The 19450-nt window shown below is 41.7% G+C and overlaps 1 non-coding gene and 2 pseudogenes across 2 annotated transcripts; 1 reads left to right on the plus strand and 2 right to left on the minus strand.

Moving 5' to 3' along the window:
* The first annotated feature begins 354 nt into the window (after positions 1-354).
* Positions 355-426, plus strand: TRNAN-GUU (transfer RNA asparagine (anticodon GUU)). The gene has a single exon. It is a non-coding gene; the product is annotated as a tRNA-Asn (tRNA).
* Positions 427-1758: 1332 nt separating this feature from the next.
* LOC148780430 (25S ribosomal RNA) lies at positions 1759-4429 on the minus strand (annotated as a pseudogene).
* An 8924-nt stretch (positions 4430-13353) lies between these two features.
* On the minus strand, positions 13354-17945 carry LOC148780431 (large ribosomal subunit protein uL2mz, N-terminal part-like; annotated as a pseudogene). The gene is made up of 3 exons (XR_016041376.1): positions 17706-17945; positions 17237-17359; positions 13354-14953 (listed from the first exon to the last, which is right to left on the minus strand). The product of XR_016041376.1 is annotated as a large ribosomal subunit protein uL2mz, N-terminal part-like (transcript).
* Between the last annotated feature and the right edge of the window lie 1505 nt (positions 17946-19450).

The following is a 19450-nucleotide window of genomic DNA, read 5'->3' on the forward strand; positions in this document are numbered from 1 at the left end:
ATTACCCAGTAGAAAATATTTCAAAATCATCAGAAACCCCCTTTCTTTTTTTTCTGTTGCACTTTCTCGATTATTATATGATGATTTCTTAACTTTCCATATATAGAAAGAAATAGAAATAGAAATATCTAGAAATGACATCTCTTATGTCAATGACACCGAAGGGATATTCAATGAATGGAATTGGGATATGGATGAAATATAATGAAATAGAGTTTGAGGTTCCCTATGAAATGAGGCATGGAACAGCGCCACTACGAAGAAGTTCCGAGAGTTACAAAGGAAGCTTCGGGCCCATATTGGTCATGGGTTGAGAACGGGAGTTGAACTCTATGAGATCTAATCTCCCGTTGTTCCTCAATAGCTCAGTGGTAGAGTGGTCGGTTGTTAGCTGACTGATCGTAGGTTCGAATCCTACTTGGGGAGATTTGATTCATTAAAGGGATTGGTTTGACCGTTAGGAGTAGGTAACCCGTTCCCTGTCTTTGTTTCTATTCCATCCTATCTCATCGTATCACATTCTGCGATATTTGAGAATCACCATCAAGTCAATCCCTTGGTGTAGATTCGGGGATAATCCTTTGTTCGTTAGCCCAAGGGCTATTTACAACTAGCCAATTCATAATTCTCAGGTGATGTACTAGCAGTGCATCAAGGATGCAGTCATCAATTCTCTCGAAAGGCCACATTACCGCGAGCAAGCATATTAATGACGAGGAAGACATTATTAATACTTGCTCCGCTATTCCGCCCAAGTCTGGCTGACGAAGAGTTACAGGGAGTAAAACGCAAATATGCTGATTCGGACCAAGAATACTATATGCAATGATTAACGATAAAATTAGAAATTTAAAACGAAAGACCCACACCCAAGTTCCATAGCTTTGTGTCTGCTATCCCGATCATTATTTTATTTTCCTACCGCAGAGGTAAAGGAAGGGGCCTTCCTTTTTGAGGCCGTTGTGGGTGAGGAGGGATTTGAACCCCTGACACCGTGGTTCGTAGCCACGTGCTCTAATCCTCTGAGCTACAAGCCCCACCCATCTCCACTGGACCTGTTCCCGGGAGTACCCTAAAAAAAAGGAACCTTTCTTCTCCTCAGCCATTTTGGGTTAAGAAGATGTGGAAGCACGTTTCTCTCTATAAAAACAGTCCGTTCCGGGGTTGAAGTGGGAGAGAAGGGATGTCACAATTGGGGTTTTGAATAAGACCACCTTTTCATTGAATAAGAGGTGTTAATCTTTTTATCATCCTGACATCGAGCTATTTTTCCGCAGGACCTCCCCCAAAGTATCGTCACCGCAGTAGAGTTTAACCACCAAGTTCGAGATGGATTGGTGTGGTTCCTCTACGCTTAGGGCACCATAATATCGAACCATAAACGAAGAAAGGTATGAGAGAAAAGCATATTGGCTAGTGATTGTTGATTGTGAGGCCCCAATTCTGGACTGGAAGGGACACCAAAGGGAACCTCCCTCTGCCCTTCCATCCCTTGGTCTTTTCATGTTGTCAAACACAAACAATTGAACAATGAAAATAGATGGCGGGTGACTAATCGAATTGATCGGGTCATTATGTACAAGGTTCAAATCTCTCGGTCTGTTAGGATGCCTCAGCTGCATACATCACTGCACTTCCACTTGACATCTATCGTGATGATAAACGGCTTGTCTCGCCGTGGCCATATCTTGGATTCTCAATACTTCTGTCGCTCCATCCTCGCAGTGACAGAGAACTCGTCGCTGTCTCGTCTATGCTACCAAAGGCTTTGGGGATATAGGAATAAGAGAGCACTCGTCTTGGGGTGGGCTAACTACTTAGATGCTTTCAACAGTTATTCGCTTTACACTTGGCTACCCAGCGTTTATCGTGGGCACGAACTGGTACACTAGAGGTGCATCCTTCCCGATCCTCTTGTACTAGGGAAAGTCCTCTCAATGCTCTGACGCCCACACCGGATATGGACCGAACTATGTCACGACGTTCTGAACCCAATTACGTACTGCTTTAATGGGTGAACAACTCAACTCTTGGAAAGTACTACTGCCCCAGGTGGCGAAGAGCCGACATCAAGGTGTCAAATCTTCCCGTCGATGTGAACTCTTGGGGAAGATCAGCCTGCTATCCCTAGAGTAACTTTTATCTGTTGAGCGACGACCCTTCCACTCGACACCGTCGGATCACTAAGGCCGACTTTCGTCCCTACTCGACGGGTGGGTCTTGCAAATCAAGCTCCCTTCTGCCTTTGCACTCGATGGTCAATCTCCGTTTGTCCCGAGGAAACCATTGCACGCCTCCGTTACCTTTTGGGAGGCCTACGCCCCATAGAAACTGTCTATCTGAGACTGTCCCTTGGCCTGTAGGTCCTGACCCAAGGTTAGAATTCTAGCTCTTCCAGAGTGGTATCTCAGTGATGGCTCGGCCCCCCCCTAGAAGAAGGCCTTCTTCACCCTCCACCTAAGCTGTGAAGGAAAGGCTCAAAGCCAATCCCAAGGAACAGTAAAGCTTCATAGGGTCTTTCTGTCCAGGTGCAGGTAGTCCGCATCTTTACAGACATGTCTATTTCACCGAGCCCCTCTCTAAGATCGTTATGTCTTTCGTGCGGGTCGAAATTTACCCGACAAGGAATTTCACTAACTTAGAACCGTTATAGTTACGGTTGCCGTTCACCGAGGCTTCGTCGTCGGCTCCCCTGTCATCAGGTCACCAACTTACTTGACCTTCTAGCACTGGGTAGGCGTCAGCCCCCATACGTGGTCTTACGACTTTGCGGAGATCTGTGTTTTTGGTAAACAGTCGCTTGGGCCTGGTCATTACGACCCCCTTTGTGAGGTGGCACCCCTTCTCCCAAAGTTATGGGGCTATTTTATCGAGTTCCTTAGAGAGAGTTGTCTCATGCCCCTAAGTATTCTCTACCTACCCACCTGTGTTGGTTTCGAGTACAGGTACCTTTTTGTTGAAGGTCGTTCGAGCTTTTCCTGGGAGTATGGGTTACTTCAGCGCTGTAGCGCCTGGTAGTCAGACATTGGCTCAAGGCATTTCCTCTACCCCTTCTTACCCTCGAAAAAAAGCAAGGCCACCTTACGTCTTTGAACCGATAAACCACCTTTTGGCTAACCTAGCCTCCTTTGTCCCTCGGGACCAACAAGGGGTAGTACAGGAATATTCACCTTTTGTCCATTGACTACGCCTTTTGGTCCGATCTTAGGCCCTGACTCACCCTTCGTGGACGAACCTTGCGGAGGAACCCTTAGGTTTTTGAGGCATTGGATTCTCACCAATGTTTACGTTACTCAAGTCGACATTCTCGCTTCCGCTTCGTCCACACCTGCTTGCATGGGTGCTTCACTCTATGGCAGAACGCTCCCCTATCAATGGATTTTTACATCACACAGCTTTGGCAGATCGCTTAGCCCTGTTTATCTTCGACGCAAGAGCGCTCGATGAGTGAGCTATTGTGTACTCTTTCAAGGGTGGTTACTTCTAGGCAAACCTTCTGGCTGTCTCTGCACCCCTACCTCCTTTATCATTGAGCGGTCATTTAGGGGCCTTAGCTGGTGATCCAGGCTATTTCCCTCTCGATGATGAAGCTTATACCCCATCGTCTCACTGGCCGACCTTTACCCTTATTATTTTGGGGTCATATCTAGTCAGAGTTTGCCTCGATTTGGTACCGCTCTCGCTGCCCGACCGAAACAGTGCTTTACCCCTAGATGTCCAGTCAACTTCTACGGCTCAACGCATTTTGGGGAGAACCAGCTAGCTTTGGGTTCGAGTGGCATTTCACCTTTAACCACAACTCATCTACTGATTGTTCAACATCAGTCGATTCGGACCTCCACTTAGTTTCACTCAAGCTTCATCCTGGTCATGGTTAGATCACCCAGGTTCGGGTCCATAAGCAGTGACAATTTCCCTATGAAGATTTGCTTTCGCTATGGCTCCGGTGGGTTCCCTTAACCAAGTCACTGCCTATGAGTCGCCATCTCATTCTTCAACAGACATGCGGTCAGAGATCAAATTCTCCTCCCACTGCTTGGGAGCTCACGGTTTCATGTTCTATTTCACTCCCCGATGGGGGGTCCTTTCACCTTTCCCTCACAGTACTACTTCGCTATCAGTCAACCAAGAGTATTTAGCCTTATAAGGTGGTCCTTGCTGATTTACACGGGATTTCATGTGCCCCATGCTACTCTGGTTAGAAGCCAGTGATGCTTTCGGTTACTGGAATCTCGCCATCTAGGGTGCAGTACTCAACCGCTTCGCCTAGCAGCACGACGCTTATATTGCTCTCCCACAATCCCGTTTTCATGGTTTAGGCTGCTCCCATGTCGCTCGCCGCTACTACGTGAATCGCTTTTGCTTTCTTTTCCTCTGGCTACTAAGATGTTTCAGTTCGCCAGGTTGTCTCTTGCCTGCCCATGGATTCAGCAGCAGTTTGAAAGGTTGACCCATTCGGGAATCTCCGGATCTATGCTTATTTTCAAGTCCCCGAAGCATTTCATCGCTTGCTACGCCCTTCCTCGTCTATGGGTGCCTAGGTATCCACCGTAAGCCTTTCCTCGTTTGAGCCTCGCCGTTAACGTTAAGTCTATCCCATACTATCCTAAGGTCTTGCTAAATGGAAGGATCTTATCAACGTCCATGAATGATAAATCATAGATTGAACTGCCGAATTGGAAAAAATGGGTGCTATCATATACCTTTGTATCGGCTAAGATCACGAGCTGGAGATAAGCGGACTCAAACCGCTAACATCCGCCACAGGGTAAACCACCGCCTCTCGGGCCTTCCCGACTGATTCTACCATAGAGGCCAATGATATACAATAACTCCCCCGCGAGCACAGCGTACAACTTTCATTGTACTGTGCTCTCCAAAGAGCAACTCCTCTCAAAATCAATCAAAAGGTGCTGAGTTGGATTCCCATTCTAAGGATTCTTATGGTTCCGAAGTATCTAGCTACAGGAGAACCAAGAACGGAGAACTCTCCCCCTTTTTCGCTCGACTATTTGGTCTTAAGAATGCTGGTTTTAGGAATGAGTGATTGCCCTTCTCCGACCCTTACTGCCCAATCGGAGAGCGGATAGCTAATGCGTTCCACTTATTGAATAGGGTATATGGTCGGTCTGTGACCCCTGGATGCTGAAGGCGTCCTTGGGGTGATCTCGTAGTTCCTACAGGGTGGAGACGATGGGGCCAGCCCATGGATTTTTCTTTCGTTTTCCACATTTCGCTCAAAGGGTTGAAGGGAGATAGTTTTACAAGGGCCAACTTGATCCTCTTCCCTAGGGATCCCAAATGAGGTAACCCTAACAGAGCCGTCGACTCCCAACTATCGTTCATGTACGATCCATACTAGATTTGTCTACCCATCCTACCTCCTCTACATTCTTGGCAGCCCGTCTTTGTCTCAGTAGAGTCTTTCAGTGGCATGTTTCGGTCCTCTTCCCCATTACTTAGAAAAACATGAGCCACCGGTTCAGGTACAAGATACTATCATTACCGCCTGGACAATTAGACATCCAACCCGTAATTGCAACGACCAAATTGCAAGAGCAGAGCTCTACCAACTGAGATATATCCCCCGGGCCAAATGGAACAGGCATGAACGAGTCAGATGCTTCTTTTGTTCCATGGCGCAGCTGGGCCATACTGGACTTGAACCAGAGACCTCGCCCGTGAAGTAAATCATCGCACCTACAATCCAACTAATTGGGAGAGAATCAATAGATTCTTTTTTGGGAGCGATTCATCCTTCTCGAACGCAGCATACAACTCTCCATTGTATTGCGCTCTCCAAGTGTGCTTGTTCCCCCCTTCTTCCTTACCAATGAATGACAAGTCTTTGTGAAATAACTCCAATGAGAAGAAAAAAGAAGACATTAGTTATTAGCTAAGAGACCCTCCTGGTCCAACCCTAAACACTGTAAGATCCTTTTTCAAACCTACTTCCATCTCGAATCAAGAGATAGATAGATAAACACATCCCAAAATAAATAGACACATCCCATTGTACTACTACTACTAGTATTAAACTAGTACTACTACTAATAGTTCTACTACTACTAGTATTAATACTAGTACTGCTACTAGTATTAATACTAGTAGAAGTAGTAATACTAGTATTAATATTAGTAGAATACTAGTATTAGTAGTATTACTAGTAGTACTAATACTACTAGTATTAGTACTAATACTAGTAGTACTACTATTAATATTAATATTAGTATTAATATTAATACTACTACTAGTATTAATACTAGTACTAATAGTAGTCGTCTTAATTATTAACACTACTACTAGTAGTACTACGACTAGTAATACTAGTATTAATATTGATATTAGTATTAATATTAGTATTAATACTAGTACTACTACTAATATTACTACTAGTAGTAGTATTAGTATTATTAATACTAGTACTACTACTAGTAGTATTAATACTAATATTAATACTGCAATTATTAGTACTAGTATTAATACTACTAGTAGTAGTAATAGTATTAATACTACTAGTAGTAGTAATAATATTAATACTAATATTAGTACTAGTAGTAGTATTAATATTAATACTAGTATTAATACTACTAGTAGTACTACTACAAGTACTAACACTAATATTAGTACTGATACTACTAGTACTACTAATACTAGTATTACTAGTACTAGTAGTAGTATTAGTACTACTTCTACTACTAGTATTAATACCAGTACTATCTACTAAAACTATTACTACTAGTAGTATTCCAACTAGTATTAGTAGTACTATAGTACTATAGTAGTATTACTATAATAATACTATAGTAGTACTATAGCTATAGTACTACTACTATAATAGTAGTACTATAGCTATAGTACCACTACTATAATAGTACTATAGTAGTAATTAATAGTACTATTACTAGTAGTACTATTAATAATAGTACTATTAGTACTACTAATACTAGTAGTACTAGTAGTAGTACTATTAGTACTACTACTACTACTACTAATACTAGTAGTACTACTAATATTAGTATTAGTAGTACTAGTAGTATTAGTGGTAGTATTAGTACTACTAGTAGTATTAATACTACTAGTAGTATTAGTACTACTAATACTGATAGTAATACTAATACTAATACTAGTGTTAGCAGTACTAATACTAATATTAGCAGTACTAATACTAGTATTAGCAGTACTAATACTAGTATTAGTAGAACCAGTATTAGTAGTATTAGTACTACTAATACTAATACTGATACTGATACTACTACTAATACTAATACTAATAGTAGTAATACTAATATTAGTATTAGTAGTATTAGTAGTACCAGTATTAGTAGTACCAGTATTAGTAGTATTAGTACTACTAATACTGGTACTAATACTAATACTACTAGTAATATTAGTACTACTAATATTGGTACTAATACTAGTATTAGTACTACTAATACTAGTATTAGTACTACTAATATATTAGTAGTACTAATACTAGTATTAGTAGTACTAATACTAGTATTAGTAGTACTAATACTAATATTAGTAGTACCAGTATTAGTAGTACTAATACTAGTATTAGTATTAGTACTATTGTTAGTAGTATTAATATCTAGTATTAATCATACTAATACTAGTAGTTTTACTAGTATTAATACTATTAGTACTACTAGTATTAGTCGTAGTATTCATATAGTATTATTAATACTAGTAGTACTAATAATACGAGTACTATTAATACTACTACTATTGCTATTAATAGTACTACTAGTAATAATACTATTAATTACTACTATAGTACTATTATAGTAGTAGTACTATTATAGTAGCAGTACTATTATAGTAATACTACTATAGCACTTTAGTACTACTAATACTAGTAGGAATACTACTAGTAGTAATAGTATTAGTACTACTACTACTAGTACTTGTATTAATACTAGTAGTAATAGTATTACTAATACTAGTATTAGTATTTTTATTACTAATAGTATTATTATTAGTAATATTACTAATAGTAATTGTAGTAGTAGTAGTAGTAGTAATACCAATAGTAATAGTAATACTAATAGTAGTAGTAATAGTAGTATTACTACTAATACTAATACTGGTTATAGTAATACTACTATTACTAGTAGTATTAGTAATACTAATAATAATAGTAATACTAGTATTTGTAATATTAGTGCTAATATTATTATAACTAGTAATAATAGTAGTAGTAATAATAATACTACTACTACTACTATTAGTAATAATACTACATACTAATAGTAGTACTAGTATTACTAGTAGTAGTAATGATAGTAGTAGTAATAATAATACTACTACTACTACTACTATTAGTAATAATACTACATACTAGTAGTAGTACTGGTATCACTAGTAGTAGTAATAATAATAGTAGTAATAATAGTAATAATAATAGCAATACTAGCAGTTGTAGTAGTATTACTATTACTATTAGCATTACTACTCGTATTACTACTATTAATACTACTACTAATAATACTAGTAAATATTATTATTAATAGTACTAATAATAATACTATTATTACTTCTAATATTATCAATACTACTAATACTAATAATACTAGTAATAAAATTATTAATAGTACTAATAATAATATTATTAGTAATATTAATAATATTATAATCATACGCTATTTCATTCCTATAGTATAATCATACGTTGTTTCTTTTAATGGTTGGAAGTCCTAACTATACACCTGTTAGAGCATGCTCTTGTGAATGCAAATGTGGGTCCAAGCAAGCCCTTTTGAATCATTACCAGAAACATCGTTTATTTCAACTTCTTGTTGGCTTACGATCAAACTTTGAATATAGAAATCCTAAGCATCTATAAAAAGTGTTGAGAGAAAGAAAACATATGCGCTACCGTGCAACAGCTTTCGTGCTAGCGCGCTCTTCCTTTGCTTGGTCCCCTATCTACTTGATGAAGAGGAAAGACAATCAATTGCAAGAAGTGTTGTTGCATCTGTTGATCACTCAGCTTTAGTATCCTTTGCTCCCTCATATGGAAGAGGAAAGGGTACTGCTAAAGGAGTCCGCTTAGAAAGCAATGGTGTCAATCTCCTTTCTGCAAATCTTGCAAAAAGAAGGGACACAGGGTAGAGACTTAAGACTCTAAAACAAGCAATCAAACATAGTCACCATAGTGGTCACTGAACAAGCAATCAAACCAGTCAAGCCCTCATCTACCGTGCTTGTGCCTAATGAGCTTCTCCAACAATAACTATAAGTTATCAAAGTCAATGGTACATCTTCAGCTGCATCTGCTAACAGAGTTCACTATTTAAGGTAAACACTCTTCTTTGTCCGTCAGCTCTACAACTCCGGATTCTGGATTTTGGTGCAACAAATCACATGATAGGTAACACATTTGCTTTTACATCCTCGCTATAATTCTTTGGTAATCCTGTTTGTTGTAGTTCTTGTTGTCCTTTTTCAATATCAAAGAGAGGTTGCTCTATCACCTTCTTTGCACTTAAACGATGTTTTCATTCTATTATACCTAAGCTTGAAAACCTCTCCATTGGTCAGTCAAACTAGAAAGAGTTCGCCTTCTTGTTGTGTCGTTCAGGACCGGGAAGACGATTGGACACGGTAAAGAGGTGGGAGGGCTCTATGTGTTGGATGTGGCTTCCTCACCATGACTTTCGGCATTGGATGTGACTTCATCAAATAAAGGAAATTAGGTATGGGAATTGTGGCACAAAAGACTCGCATGATCAACTTCTAAATCAAATGTCTCAATGCCTCCCTTCTCTCTCCAGTACTACTTGTTTTGTTTAGACAATCAAGATTGTTTTGCTTATGTTTGGTTAATTGAAAAGAGACAGCCACGAAGTTTTGTTTTTTCATATTAGGGGGCCTGCCCCCATATTCTAGTTATCGATACTTTGTTTCATTTGTGGATGTCTAGAGTGGTATGGATTTATATGCTTAGATACTCACTAAAGTTGGTGCTATCTTTCAATCCTTCTGTGCAAAAAGAAAGACCCAATTGAAGAAGTCCATTCCAATTCTTAGATCTGACAATGGTGGGCTCTAAAGATCTTCATTCCTTCTTAGGGAAAAGGGGAATTATTCATCAATACACATGTCCTTACACACCCCGGCAGAAAGGAAAAAGAGGCATCTGTTAGAGGTTGCTCGTGCACTCAGGATATGAATGTTTTGAAAACTTATTGGTTAGAAGCAATAATGACTGCAGCCTATTTGATTAACTTAATGGGATCTGCAGTTCGAAAAGAGAAAAAAGTTCTCTCTTCAAGAGCAAACCTTCTTATTATCACTTACGTGTATTTGGAAGTACTCGTTTTGCTCATATTTAACCAAGCGTTTTGCTCATATTTAACCTCAAAAGCAAGGAAATTAGTCTGTTTTGGTTATCTGGCTTCTCATTAAGGTATAAATTCTCTCATAACAAAGAAAATGGTTATCTCTCGTCATGTGACCTTTTTCGAGGAACAACCTCAGAGAAGAAATGCCCGAACAGCTCCTCAGAGTCATATCCCACTCTTCCTCTACCTGTCCTGGGGAAGAATTTAGACAATCACAGTGAATTGCGACAGGCCTTAGGCAGTCACAATGAACAGGAGCAATAGCAGCAAACGGAAAAGCAGCAATTGAGCACCCCGGCATCCACGATTACAGTAGATTACACAGCTTACCAGAAGGAAGAGGGCTACAACCGCAAATCTCCAGTAGCATAGAGCCTCCTCATCTCTCTACAGCAGCCTATCAGTCTACTCAGGTATCAGATCCTTCTCTCTTGATTCATCATTCATCTGGTACCAAGTTTCCAATAGAGTGTTTTGTCTCTTATGAGTCTTTTTCCAGAAATCATTGTCACTTCTCTTTTTTCTATCAAAGAACCACAGAAACATAAACTAAAAAGTGTTGGCAAGAGGCAATGCATAATCAATTGAAGCATTGCAGAAAAACAAGACCTGAGAGTTGGGGAAATTAGCCTGAAGTTGTTGGATGCAAATGGCTTTCCAAGGTCAAGCATAAGACAGATGGCACGATAGAGAGGTTCAAAGCGCGTCTGGTAGCTAAGCCAAGGGGGGGAGTAGACTATGAGGAAACGTTTGCTCCGATTGCTAAAATTACCAATGTAAGATGCATTCTGTCCATAGCAGCGGATGGGAACTTTTTCAGTTAGATGTTCAAAATGCCTTCCTTCATGGCAAGAAGAGGTGTATAAAGAAAACCAAGTTCCGAAAGACTAACTGTACTCATCTTCAAAATCCAGGCAAGAAAAAGCAAGAAAGAATACCAACTAACTCAACTAGTGAGATCAAAATCTTGGCCAAAAGAAAGGGATGATGTCTTCGTGTTCCACCCAGCCATGATGCATGACAGGAGAGAGCGAGCACAAGAAAGAAAGGGGCCAAGCCTGATAAGCGGAAGAATGAGTTTCATATCATATTAAGAAGCGTCAGTTTTCTTAATACCAGACCTGCCCTGTTTCCCGTGGCGACCCATTAGTCGGCTGATACCCGACCTCGCATTCGTAGTGAGTCTTCGTAGGTCCCAAAATTACTTATATTCGATATCCCTGATTAGAGACTTGGCGAGCGTGGCTCGATCTCATGCACATCACGTTTCTTAACCTCTCTCTTCAGTAAGCGGCTCGAGATCCCCTTCCTATGTGTTGATTTGCAATGCCTGCGTTGTACTGGCCGGACCATGTTGTATTTCAGCGGCTGCTCGCTTGCCTCCCCTTTCCCTGCCCGGACACATAGACAAAATGAATGATCTTACTGCCATTTCTTCTCCTTTTGTTCCACTTCTTCCATCACGCTTTATGCCTTCTGTCAAACAAATATTCGATCCTAACATAGAATAGAAATTGGATGAATAGGAATCAGATGTGCCTGGTTCATTTGATTGGTCTGGGCTGAAATGATTTACATTGAAACTGCAAACTAAACTGAACGTTGGAAATTCTTTATAGTTCAATTGATCTTAGGTAAAGTAGGGACTCGATCGGGGGAGATGGAAATCCCGAATGACATGTCCAACAAGTTGCACTATACACCCCTCCTCTCCGGGACTAGGCCCACGATCAGGCAGGAAATTTCCTGCTTTTTCGGAGCTCCCTTTCATGGCACTAATAGCCACTTCTTTAGCATGGCACTTGTCCGCTAACAACTTGATCCGACTGGTGCACCAACCCGCCCCGCTGGTGCTAGCGCACCCTTCTCTTCCACCATCTCTCGCAAGCTGTTGTGTCTCGCTTACAAAAACCTTCCCTTCCCATCGTCCGGTGCCCTCGTGGTAGTACGAGAGGGATGGCGGTGCCTATAATGGCATCATCATAGAATGATTGATTAGGACCACCACTGCATTTGGTCCAAAACACTCAGGCGATGTAGTTCAATGAGTGAGGGAGGAGGGACATAGGTCCTCCCAAACGTGCCGAGGGCTTCTTAGCCCGGAGTGACGTACGTGTCGATCGCCAGTTCAGCCCCCTACCTTCGGGGGAAGCATAAGAACTACTTGCTGCTAGAATGAAGGAAGGCGAAGGCAATCCCTCTAGTCACGAAGGCCGCAATGATCAAGGAGAAAGAATTCCATGACCAAAGTTCTGTTTCTCCCAACTACACAAAGTTGGGCTTCAACCCGAAGGCGAAGAAGGGTCTCAAGCAAGGACTGGAGGCGCATAACAGGTCCAATCGGGTGTCAGACTGAATTGAATCCTCCATAAACAGCATTATATATTCTTATATCCAGAAGCAAGGCAAACACGACCTCTCCTCTCCACATCGTCACAACGCCCACCCTGCCTCTTGACATTGGCTGTTGTGTACGAAGCGACCACCACGATTGGGCTAGGACGCACTTGTTCCATCCAGCCCAGCCTGACATCGTACAATTCTTGTTCAATCCATAAATAGGTCCCACTGAGACCACTCGACCGATCAACTAAAATTTCTTCTTGGAAACGGTTGATCGATGAGTTCTTTCTTGTCCCGCAGTCTCCTTCATTGTAATGATTCTTCCTTGTTCATGAAGAATTATTTTCATGATCAAATTACGAAATTGATATACGAACTGTATAGGATCATTCGCTAGAATGGGATAAGTGATTCTTTTATAGGATTCCAATGGGATATTCGAATCCACTGAAGATGCAATAGGTATTTGTAATCGATCAGCTTCGAGTATGACTGAGGACTCTTTATCTGCATTCATTATTACTACACAATCTGGTTGTTGGTTTGACCCGAAATTTATCTTCTTCTTTCTTGAACAGATCTTTTTCGGACTTGAACAATTGGTCAAAAAAGCTCCGATCCTCCACTGAGAATATTTTATACAACCGATTTTCATCTTCATGGGCGTTGCCCTGTTCCCTAATCAGATGTTTGGATGTAAGCTATACTCCGTGAGGAGCCACACGGGCGTTTGGCCTTGCCATTTTACCTCTCTTCCCGTGTGACTAGGAATGCTCAGTGACAACCTCTCAATTGTCACCGCCTGGCCTCTCTTGCTACATGGTAGCACTTAGTGTGGTCAGCACTTATCGTGTTTGGGCAACGAAGCATACATTCATTCACATTGGTTCATCCTGCTATGCCCTGAGCCTTTTGCTCTTCTAACGTCAAAGGTGGCCGGCCATTCGTCAAGGCCCAGAAATCAGCTCGGCATCTCAGCGATGGTATTGGATACCTGCATCCGATCGAAGTTCTCTTTTTTTTCATAGTGGGTCGCTTCACGAAAGACATTGCTTAGGACCAACGGCTCACACGACAGGTGCATGAAAAACTTTCCAGGCTCCATCCTTCAGCCCTTCGCCTATCTGCTTGGCAGGCAAGCTACCAAAGCGACTAGCTTCTATCGAAAGCAAAGCTTCGTAGAAGCTTCTAGAGGCACTCTGGTAGGATGGCCGACCACTACATAAAGCGCAAGCAAGCACTTGGCTTGGTAGCAAGCTAACTTGATCCACCTTCGGCTTTGATTCGTTATGCTCAACAGCTCCAACAAGCCCTAAAGTTTCTTGCTGCCGAGAACTTTGCCAAGAAAGCGCAGCTTTATGTTTGATCCAATGCGCCCAGAGAATGCTATGCATTCTCCACTTTTGGACCTCGCAAAGAGAGAATGTCTTTTTTCCTTTGACTTTCTCTCTCATTCGTGGAGCGAAGAAAGTGGGCTTTGCCCCAGCTACCGCTATCCTTGGGAAACAAAAAGAGCTACCAAAGGAAAGGTAAGATGCAGTCTCTCCCTTGGCCTTTGGAGAGGAGAGGGCAGAGAAGAAAATGTCCTTCACACAACTTTTTTTGCTTCCTGCGCAGGCCTGGCTCTTCTATCAAGGAGGCACTTTGGTAGGAAGGCCGACCCCTATATAAGCTCTTTTTCTTCTGGCGACGCTCTTCTGACGACTCGCTTCTATGCCTATAGGCTTGTCTTCTCTATCGCTCTTTGTAGTCGTAGTCTTGTCGTTGGAATTCCTCAGAATGCCTATTTAGTGGTCGGCCTTTCAAATGCCTCCTTCCTGAGCTAGGAAGCAACTGCTTGTCGCTTTTGTGCTCGCTTTTAGGAGTAGAGGCACTCTGGTAGGAAGGCCAACCACTACATAAGCTGCCATCAGTCCAGGAGAGAAGCAAGCTACCTTTCTTTGATCCACTTTCCTAGGCAGGGAAGAGAACGAAAATAGGCTGTTGATGGTGGCCGTGGTATGTTCGAGGATTTGAATCGGCAGAGCGAACTCTTCTATCGCGTTGCATCTCCTCTGGCAACGTAGCAGCACCCCCTCGATCCATCGTACTAGGGCGATCCGAGAAGAACGATTTGGGTCATATTTGATCCTTTCTACAATGCCCATAGACGAAGTGCTTCGTTTCAAATCAATTCTTCGATGCAATCGCTTCGATCCACCCCCTTAGTGAAAAACCGTAATATGCCCAGAGGAATTCCTCCCAGCTGACTTCCCTGTTGTCTAAGTGCTCTCTCCAAAAGCACTCGCAAAGCGGCTTTTGGGCAGCAGCAAAAATCCCTCAACAACGAGGGCTTTGATGTTGCGCGAACGACTGAACTCGTTGGGGCTTTGCTCGTTGGTAGGCAACTTTGTCTCATTGTCTATCTCGTAATCTTTCGATTCCATCCGAATTAGCTCCTACTACTACTCCTTATTCTCAAAGATCATCGTTGGTCCTTCGTACTTTGTTATGTTATTTGATTTTTGTTAGAAAGCTCACTCGGCCTCTTTTACATTACATTAATCATCCTATGTACCGGGCGGGCCGCCTCCATCCAGGGGTGGTCGCCTTGACTTGACTTTAAAAGTAGTGCCTTCATATGACTTGATGTGTTAAGCTTCTAGGTTAGAGTTTAGCCACAGTATAGAAGCACTGCGCCGCTCTTCCCCTTTCTACAGCTTGACTCATCTGCTCTGTGTCTCTTCTTCCATGCTTTTTTGCATGGTTTATAGTGGGGCGGGGCATTGAACCTATAGAATAGAGCTTTAAACCAGTCGGCTATTGTTTTGAATGATGCAAGAGCCGGGCATAACACTGCATCGGGCAAGAGCAAACAAAAAAGGAGCTATCAAGAAGAAAGAAGGGAGTCGGGCTCCTCGTTTTTTTGGGGCATCGTAGAATAGAGTTCGTGGAGGTCCCTACAATTTGGCAAGGTAGTCCGACGTTATAGAAGAGCGAGAGGTTGTCCCCAGTTTCCCCCTGACGAAGCAGGCTTCTGCCTCCTCCGTCACTGCCCCAACAACATCTGCCTTGACGTCTAAGAGACTTCTCTTAAGTGGTCTAGACGCAAAAAAGAACATACAAGACCGACTCTTACGACCCCGCCGCTATCTACGATACGTTCTATTACATCGATAAGAATGAGTAGTGGCCTTCGCGATCGCGACTTATATGTTCTTTATGTCTTTCCCTCACTCACGTTTTATCAAGGAGGAGGACGGTGGAAGTTTGATCAGTTGAGGATAGAGGGAGAGAGGACTCTCCAGGTCTGAACAATCTCGACGAGAGCGTCTGAAACACATCACGTGCCCGCTGCTGCTCAGATAGGGGCTGCCCTGATGAGGTCTCCTGCTGCACCTGCTGTTCTTTCTGATGAGACTCTCTGTCTCAATTCACGGCTATCTCCCGGGACAGGAGCAGGAAGAAGAAGGCACAAAAAGATGGATAGCTCTCAAAGAATGTGACATGCATTGAAATATGCATCTTCTTAGTCACAGTAAGACTTCTCTCCTTTTTTTCTTTTTTGAGAAGAAGGATATCAAAGGAATATGCACTTGTGTGCCTAAGGATCAAGCTTCTCCCGCAAAAGGGCACAAAACAACTGTAAGTCATAACAGCAGCGGACCAATAGGACTTGGGAACATTCATCTCTATCAAAACAAAAGAGCTCTAGCAACCTCTAAGATATGTATGTTCTTCCTTTCAGCCACCAACCATTCCTCAACTAATAAGCACATGTGATGGTTGATGCCATTATCAAATAAGAAAGTGTTAAGTTGCTACCCTTCTTAAAATAAAAAAATTCTTATAAAATTGTGTGGGACCGCCTTCAACACATGACTTCATTCTTTTTTCACATTTCACGTATAAATCCATGTAGCTCTAGACATCTACAAAGGTGACAAAATAACGATGGCCAGAATAAGTAGTGGATGCAGGTCCCCAGACATCGGAGTGAACAAGATTTTCATAATCTCAAGAATTTTTTCATTTTTTTTAGGAAGATAACCAATGCTTTGCCAATTGGCATGTAGATCAAGTCGTCTTATTATCTAAAAAAAAACAGAATTGAGGGTGCTCAAGGTATACTTCCTTGGCGAGTCATTTGAGACAAGATCATGAAGATGTCCCAACCTTTTATGGGAAACCTCCCAAGCTTTATTCGTTGAACCTTGAACTGCTAACCACATTAGCTACCGACGAAGATAATTCTTATGAAGAAGCCACGTCCATAACATAAAATAGAGTCCCTCTCTCTCTTTACCTCGTCCAATCATCTTCTCAGTCCTGAATGACACAATGAGAAGGAAAGAGAGTCACAGAACCGTTCAAGGTTTTAACAAAAAGACTCAGACTAATGGATGGAAAGGGTTCAATTCAGGAATATAAAGAACTTTGGACAAAGACAAAGAAGGAGATAGACTTGCTTTTTTAATAGGTAAAGCAAGAAGTCAGCAAGAAGGACACGAGGTGGTATAATCTAAGAGGTAAACATAAAAGAGTTACTCGTCATATGGTTAGACGCTCCAGAATCCAGAATCAGGGGAAGAAGATGAATTGCCCTCCAGAGACCTGTAGCGAGGAAAGAGAGTACCTGATGCCTGATGCAAAGTCTTAGCATAAGAAGCAGCAGAATCAGTTGTACCCTGGCTCATGCTCAAGGAAGCAAAAAGTTGCTACAATAAATCACTCGGTACTGGAACGGATGGAGATACACATAAGAATGGAACCAGCCCAACATGTTGAGGAGACTCGCTTGAATGGCCTTCAGTAGTTACACCATTTTCCTGCCGATTTGAAAGTTTGAAAGACTGACGCTTGCAAAATTGACAGGAACTTTGGCCCTTATTTTCGGAAGGCCCCTTTTGCTTCAAACCTCTTCCTATACCAGCCGCGGGATTGAAATAAATGAGAGCATTGGATGAAGGTGTGCTCATTACCCACTGTCATTCTTCCTCATTGATCAAAAGCGGCATTGCCTTGCTTCGTTACTTCATGTTTGAACTCAGAGATATTATCAGGTTTGAAACCAGCAAGCAGCTGAAACTTATGACCAGCATTCAAAGCATAAGCCGCTTTTGCATATCCGCAGGAACAGTCACACAAGTAGGCAGGTACTGCCTGATAGAACAAGCTCCCAAATGTTTGAAGCTTTATTAGGTCTGTAGTAGTCAATCTTTTCTTTCCTGAGCGAGTGAGGCAGCCGAACGAGTAAGGCGAAGCCCTTTCCATTCCTTACTCCCTGGCTTTCCCGTAGGAAAGGGAAGAGTCGTCCTTAGGCCCTATAGGGCACGACTTCCAGTAGTTTGTATTTCCTACCCACCCTATACTATAAGGTATGGAAGGCTTCCAGTAGTGCCTATGCCCTCTGTCAAGTTCAGTTACTGAAAGCAGGAAGAGATTGAAACTCATGGTTCTATAATCAATTCGATCCCCCGATCCAATTGGGGGCAAACGCTTACGAAAAGATCGTTTGGATTTACGAAAAGGTTGCTTGGATTTATCCATGGTTTATTCCTTATATCCAAAATCACATTTTCTTTCTTCATTCATCTTGATCCGCCATAAATAGAATTTTCTTTTTTAATATAGAATATTGAATTTCTTCTTTTTTCTTGGAATTTTGGCACACGTTCTATCTATTTCTTTATCTCTGTGTGAGTCATATGCTTCGAACAATAAGGACAAAATTTCTTCAATTCCAATTGACTAGGTGTATTGTGTCGATTCTTTTCAGTAATCTATCTGGAAATGCCCGGTGATTCCTTCTTAGCATAACACCATTTCGAGTACAACTGATACATTCCAAAAGAACTCTTACTCTAGCATCTTTACCTTTGGCCATGAACCTCCTTTGGATTTTGGATTCACTCAACTCTTCTATTTTCGATCCGAAGAAAAATAAAGGAAGGAAAAAGAAAGAAATAGGAGTTATTAGTATTAATAGTACTAATAATAGTATTATAATCACAATTTCGAGTACCAGTATTACTACTAGTATGGACTATTATAATAATTATTATATAATAATTATAATATAATAATTATAATATTATTATGTGATTAATAATATTATAATCATACGTTGTTCGAACAACAGGTGTATCAAAAAGGACTTCCAGGATGATCCTATACTTATACTATAGTATGATTCAAGTGTAACCGATGAACATCTCACCTATAGTAGGAAAGGTGTGAACCTTCATTCAATCATACAAAGACGAGACACAGCAACACTGGACATCGCCCGCAAGGGTAAGCTTGACAAGCGGCTCGCAGCATAATATGAAATGACGAACCGGGGTAACGTGCAACTCTGAGTTGCATGATGGATCCAGTGTAATCCGATTCAGCGGTACCAATGCTTAACACACTCCTTCCCCCCATCCACCTAAGAGCCCATTCGCTCTAAGAGTGCCAAGAGATGTCTGGATGAAGAGCACCTGGTTTCTCATAGAATGACCCATCATAGAGTTCACGACCCCACCCATCAAAGCCGACCTCGGGTCTGATGGCCTAAGAACCATCCTCTACTCACGTCGTGGATCACTTATTGTGAAACTTGATCCAAACCTACGGTACTGGTGAACCTCGATTTCAGTGGATTAGAACAGCAACCTAAAGACAAAGAAGGAGATTGCCCCTCTAACGTGGTTTTAGCCAACCACCTCATAAATTCGCTACGTTGACTAGAAACTCAGCCCTACCAGTTTCCGATCCTGCGGAGTCGAAAGTCG

This window comes from Amborella trichopoda, chromosome 9, assembly GCF_054954075.1.
Source record: "Amborella trichopoda isolate Santa Cruz 75 chromosome 9, AtrichopodaSantaCruz75HAP2 v2.0, whole genome shotgun sequence".
Classification (NCBI taxonomy): Eukaryota; Viridiplantae; Streptophyta; class Magnoliopsida; order Amborellales; family Amborellaceae; genus Amborella; species Amborella trichopoda.